Genomic DNA, 6,443 nt, shown 5'->3' with positions numbered 1-6,443 from the left:
ATTTCATAGAAACACATTTCAGCTTATGGGTGTTCTTCTTTTCTTGAACGATTATGTCTGTGTCTTTAGCCATTCATCGTCTGTGATACGTGACTGGCCACTTGATTCAAATTACTGTAGTGTCTGGCTTTTGACTGGTTCATTAAATATTTCATAACAAGAAGGAAAAGTAGCACTGCAGATGACATTTACGTGAATATACAAGCAGATATTTGTGAAATCTTAGTCAGGATTTCTACTCACAAATGCTTTGGGAAGATTAATAGGTATCTCTGAACATTGTTGAAATAGTGACTTTTTATTCCAGTGAAAATTCCAATTAAATAACGAAAATTATGATAATGATTATCTGGCACTGTTGCTCTAGTTAAAGGGATGTGGGTCCAGCATTCTGAAGTGTATCCAAGACTGGACTATAACTAAGAAACTTAATGAGGAGCAGAGTAGATGGTATCTCTTGAAATGCAGTTCATTAGTGTAGTAGTTCTTGAACAAACTGAAAAACAAATCTCAGAAGCCTGACATTTGCCTTGTCAGACCATGGGAGCTCAACACTAGAATTCACAGAGACTGTAATGAAATGAAATTTTAAGTAGCAACAAGCATTCCTGAAATCCCTCAGTTCTTGTGTGTGTCTCTTGTAACACAAGTTAATTCTTCAGATTATTAGCTACAAAATCTGTAAGGCAGAAAAAAAGAGGCTGGAGAAAGGAGCACTAAGCTTTTAGACTTGATTTCCCCAAATGATTATCAGCTTTTCAGGAGCAAACTTTTCAAACTGGTTAAACTTTTATATTAAATTCCTGCATGCATGTTTAGCAGTCCTGTCACTCTGGGAGCATTTAGCTATGCACACAAACACCAGCTAATGTGAAATATGCTACCAAACCTCTATCTGTCCTTCCCATTGAGTGAGAGCTCTGTACAGGTTTGGAAATGTGAAGCTCCAATGAGAAACAAAAGCCTCAGTGAAGTGGATGACAAAAGCCCCAGTGACTTTGGGAGAGGCTGGGAGCAGAGGTGCTGTTACACACACGTGTCCACCTGCTCAGGCGATCCAACCTATTGGTGCAGGCTCAGCAGGCTCTTGGTGGGTTTTTCAAGCTGTAATGGTCTCTGGGTTGCTCTGGTGAAGCCTGACCAGAGCAAATACCACCATGTGAATGTAACCTGCCACCGCTGTCACAATTTCCCTGGTGGGAAGGAACCTTCCTCCACTAAGGATGCCGGTGCTTGCGATCTGTCAGGTTTTCCTGGTGGATTTGGAGCCATGTACTCATCGTAAGGATGGCTGCCTTCTGCTTTACCACCTGTCTCTGAGTGGAAGAGGGCAAGGAGTGTGGGCAGCAAGGAAGAAGCCTGTCAGGCAGGGGGAGCAGAGGATGAGAAAGGGACCCAGAGCAACAGGCATAGGACAGTGTGGGAAGGGGATGGGAGGTACAGCAGAAGAGGAGGCTCAGGGAAGACTTCTGCCCCCACCTCACTGCAACCTCCCTTCTCCCTCTGCCTGAAGGGAGGTCAGCAGAAGAGGAGGCTCAGGGAAGACTTCACTGCCCTCTGCCTGAAGGGAGGCTGCAGTGAGGTGGGGGCAGGTCTCTTCTGCCATGCCTAGCATAAGAGGACTAAAGGAAGTGGCCTTAAACTGGGACAGGGGAAATTCATATAAGCTATTAGAAACAAATATTTTTCCCTGTTAGGGTGGTCAGGCATTGGAACAGGTTGCCCAAGCGTGTGTTGAAGTCACCATCTCTGGAGGAGTTCAAGAGACACTTGGACCTGGGGCTGGGTGAAGTGGTTTAGGGGTGACAGCGGTAGTGCTAGGTGGACACTTGGGACTGAATGATCTGAAAGGTCTCTCTCAGCCTTGATGATTCGAGGACTCTATGATTCTGTGGAGACTGGAGGAGATTTGGGAGAAAGACGAGGAGCTGAAGGTGGGCAACCCAGAGGGCTCCAGGAAACCGAGAAGGAAAGGGCTGGGCAGGCCGGGAAGAGAGCCGGGAGGGAACCCGCCGGGCTGCGGTGGGAGCAGGGAAGGGAGCCGGCACCGTGTGCAGGGTGTGCGCGGAACAGCCCCGAGCAGGGCCGGGGGCACGGTGTGCGCTGAATGCGGGGGCAGCAGCGGGGGCAGCAGCGGGGGCAGCAGCGGGGCCAGGCTGCGCGCAGAGCGCCCAAGCAGGACGCTCGCCCTCAGGGCCCGGCGAACTGCAGGCTCCACAATGCCCTTGGCCCGCAGCGGGCATGCGCGGCCGGCCCCGCCAGGCCCACCCGCCCCATTCCCGCCCGCCGCCGGGCGGGGACAGCGTGAGCGAGGAGGCGGCCGGGGCCGGGCGGGCCGGGCCGAGGGGCGGTCGCTGCCGCGGGCGGCAGGTGAGGCGGCGCGGGGCGGGGGCCGGCCCGGGCTCCCGCAGGGGGCGGTTCGTGGGGGGTGGCGGTGGAGGCTGTCGCCTTGTTCCCGAAGGGAGAGCGGGTGACGAGGAAGCGGGGGGAGCGGGGCCGTGTCCCTCGTGGTCGGCAGCGACCCCACGGCGGGGAGGCGGAGGAGCCGGGGAGCCCTCGCGGAGCGGGGCTGGCGGCGCGGCCGTGGACGCGCCTGCACGGGCGGGCAGCGAGAGCGCTCCGGGCCGGCAGCCGCCGTGAGGGGCAGCGGAGCGGCGGCTGTGCAGTTCCAACTCCGATAACCTCCCCAGAGGTCACGGCGCTGCGGGTTTAAAGCCTGCTGGGGCAGGTGAAGATGTAATTATGTTCTCCTGACAGTTTTCCTTGAGTGCCTTGGGACACCATCCCTCCAGCTCCCCGACAGCTGCCTTCGCCTTTGAAAGCTTAGCAATGAATTTGCGAGTTTGACCCCAATGGATACGGATGCCGGGTTTATCACACCCTGCGCCTTTTTAATTATTGCGTGCTGACTAAGCATGGTGGAAAAGTTTCTCTTGCCTGTGTCAGTTCTGGATGGATTGCACATGCACATTCCAAGGGTGGGCTCGCCAGTGTCTGCTGGGTTCCTTTGCTTCCTTCTAGCCCCCCTCAATTAACCCGGTGTTTAAATGGGCTATGAAGATAAAGAAAAATAAATAAATTAGAGAGGCACGTTCTCCTCTGATGAGAATGACTGTATCTGAACAACTGCTCAAGCCAAGGGAACGTCTCAGTGTTTTCACACCAGTGCCATAGCTGGGTAACTATTGACAAATGCTGACTTTTAAAGGGTGACTGCTGACTTTGGTAATAAAACAGAAACGGCTCTTTTTAAGAGCAATCTCAAAACGCTTGAACTGATTGATTGGCTTGTTAGCTCAAGCCTTGACTTAGCTGGGAACCAGAAGAGCTCTTATTCTCTGCAAGGACGTTCTCCCTGAAACAAATCTGACTTATGCTAAACACATCAGCTGTAAGACAGGGTGTTTATTTTGCAATGTCATTTTCAAAACCATGGTAGATACCAAATGTGTGAAGTAGATACAGGAAAGCTGCCTTGCAGTCTGCTTTTCTGCCAGAGTGCATTTTGAACGGTTTATGATTGCATGGTGGCGGTTTTACTTGGAGCCTCACTTTTGTGTTTTAATTAGCTGTCATCAAAGCTGGAGTTCAGCTTCCAACGCTTGTGAAGTGTGCCATGAACATGCACTCTAGCTGCCTGGGTAATGTTTTGGAACTAGTTACTTAGAACCCACTCTCTATTAAGCAATGTGCAAAATGGACTGACTATGGAAATCTCTTTCCAGCTAAATTTCCAATCTCCTCAGTTGCATCTCATTGTGAACTTACTGAGGTTTGCTTCAATCATCTGGAAATGGAATATTTTCATTCCCCTTTTTCTCACCCCCTTTCTCTTACAAGTTGTTGCTTTAAAGTGTTCCATAAGTGCTGTGGATTTAAATGGTTCCCTGTGACATTGTCCCACATTCAGTTGCTGCTCCCCAGAATTTTTCATGTGTCTGGCCTGTGCTTTAACCTAGCAAGGTCTTCAGGAGGTGTTTTAAAACACAGAGACCTAGAGATCTTCCACAAGTAAAACCATCAAATGATCAGAGCCATAGATGACTTTTCTCAGCAGAAGAAACTGCTTTCTGTTTAAAATGGCTTTTCCAGTCAGGGTGTATCTAGGCTGTGAGGGAGTGGATTTTTCTAGGAAGTAGTGGGAGGCAGGAAGAATCATGAAAAAGAAGGTGGCGCAAAGGAGAGCATTAAACCACAGAGCCAGAATCAGATCAGAGATCCTCAGCTATGCAGACAAAATTTCTTCAAGAGGACAAAGAATCTTGTCACACTGTGGGACAGTATTTTTTTGGGTCGTGTTCCAGGGTGGTTACAGAATTCAGTGTTGAAGTTTACATTGAGAGATAGAGTAGGTCTGTGGGTTCAAAAAGGTCAGGGAAGAGTGGGCTGGGAAGGGTCAGTGGAGTTTTGGGGAAGATGAGTGGTGCTCCCCTCTTTTGCTGGCTGCCTTCCTGGGGGAGCCAGTGGCTGTCCCTAAGGGACTTTGCACCATTGGCACAGAGCACTGACTGAGGGTTAGCATTTGTTGGTGGTTCTGCTGTGCTGGATGAAGGCACGACATGCGACCCTCTTCCTTCTCCTTGTAGGTCTTCCCCTCCTTTCCTTCACCTTCTGTGGTACAACGTGTTCCCTTCTCCATCAGCACACCACCTTCTCCAACACCACTTTGCCACCTTTCCCACACAGCTGTCTCCCTGTCCTGGAAGCCAGCTGGTGGATGTGAGGGGCTGGAAGAAAGCAGGTTTCTTTCCTTCCTTCCAATGTGCAGATCCTGCCTGCTGGCAGGGCAGGGGGGAGAGGGCCACTCACACCTGGTGGTGCCAGGCAGCGCCCAGCTCGCCTGTGTGTGGCACAGGCTGTGAGCAGGCACTGGGCTCAGCACGGGGCAGGCTCAGCTGGGAGGCTTCAAAGCCAATTACTGGATGCAGTCTGTGTATGACAAGCTTCAGTTTCATTAGCTGCCTCCCAGGAGTATCGAGCTGTGAGGCTCACCTTTGCAGAGATCAGAGTCTCCTCTGTGATGTTATTAGGTGTTTTTAAAAATAGCTTCATCAATCCACTTTAAAAGAGCTGGTCTGCTCTGATAACAGTGCCTGCTGGTGCTTTTCCAGATAAGGAACTTGTCACTTTTCCTGCTGTCATACATGCAGCTTCTGCCCTATTTAGAATACAGTATAAAAAAAGACTACAAAATAACCACCAGTCTTGACTAAAGATTTATGTGTTTAGTTTAATAACAACTGAACATCCCTTATTTAACTGCTTTGGACAGTATTAGCTTACGAAGAAGTTAGGATCAAATTAAATGCAGAGGTGAAGATAATAACTTCACATACCAGTGACTTGAGGAAATCTTCATGATAATGTCTCTTATGTAACAAAATGACAACAGGCCAAAGATTTTTTTTTCCTTTCTGTCCCCATTAGAAATTCACTAGCTTTAAAAAGAATCTGAAATACTGTGTTGTTCATATATGTGTATCATCTGTACAACAGTGGGAAAGAGCCAGATGAAATAGCGTAAAACCAATTTCAATCTCTTTTGGGGGTCTGAAAGGAAGTTCCCAGCAGTATCATGAGGAAGCTGCAACTGCAGGACATACCTAGTAATTCATTCTATAATGGTGTATGCAGGAGCAGTGTTCTAATTTACACATTTCTTTGATGTTTTGTGAGCAGATGGCATTTTTAAAAAGGTCTGTTAATTCTGTGGGAATTTGGTAATGCCTAATTGCTGGGGGATCAGAAAAGAATAGTAGTCAAAGTGAGGCTCCAGACTTCTCTGCTCTCAAAAGGGAGACAGCCCTCTGCAGCCTCATTTTTAAGCTACTATCCTTTTAGAAACCCTTGCTTAAGAATATTCACCAGTGTCATGAGCATCAGTTTGGAACTTGCTGATTGGTCTTCATTAATTGGATTGTTTTCCATGAACCAGACACTTGTTATTACAGGTAAAAAGTACTGGGGTGATCATGGCTTATTGTAGGACATGATGCATTATGGATTTTCATAAGAAAGCCCTTTACTCTTTCCCTTTTTCTCACTTGTCTCATGGTTCCTTTCCTTTTATTTTTCCCTTCTCTGTTTCTTTCATTGCACCTTTGACTTGGTTGGTGTACTTCAGGCACCTGCCTAAAGTGTTTGCAGCAAAGGACCTAAGTACCTCTTTGCACTGTGACATCAAAGGATCACATTTTGAAATTACAACTTTTCCTTTGAACAAAAAGAAGAAAAGGTTCCTGGTTGCTATGGTGATGAGCACTATATAAATGCCTATAAATAAATAAAGTAAACAGCTGATTCATGGGCTTTGATTTGCACTATTTTTTGCTTTTCTAATGAGATATAATTAAATATCAGAATGGAAGGAAGTGACTTTCCATTAATTTTATTAAATACATGTTACGCCTTCTCTTTTACAGTATTTTGGCTGAGAACGGTTA

The 6,443-nt window shown here is 47.9% G+C and overlaps 1 protein-coding gene across 4 annotated transcripts in view; it reads left to right on the top strand.

Annotated features, from left to right (window-relative positions):
* The first annotated feature begins 2,294 nt into the window (after nt 1-2,294).
* The window catches only part of POMGNT2 (protein O-linked mannose N-acetylglucosaminyltransferase 2 (beta 1,4-)), a 31,114-nt gene continuing 26,965 nt past the window's right edge, over nt 2,295-6,443 (top strand). For 2 of the 4 annotated variants that reach the window (XM_039711808.1, XM_039711785.1), the window contains exon 1: nt 2,313-2,370. The gene's annotated coding sequence lies outside the window, so the exon portion shown is untranslated. Of the gene's footprint in view, nt 2,371-6,443 lie in introns of all 4 variants that reach the window. The other 2 variants (XM_039711766.1, XM_039711793.1) reach the window with 2 other exon arrangements.

The sequence above is a fragment of the Passer montanus genome, unplaced genomic scaffold (assembly GCF_014805655.1).
Source record: "Passer montanus isolate IOZ18808 unplaced genomic scaffold, ASM1480565v1 scaffold10, whole genome shotgun sequence".
Lineage (NCBI taxonomy): Eukaryota > Metazoa > Chordata > Aves > Passeriformes > Passeridae > Passer > Passer montanus.
Note: the sequence above shows the minus strand (reverse complement) of the source record. Positions and strands in the feature narration are given on the sequence as shown.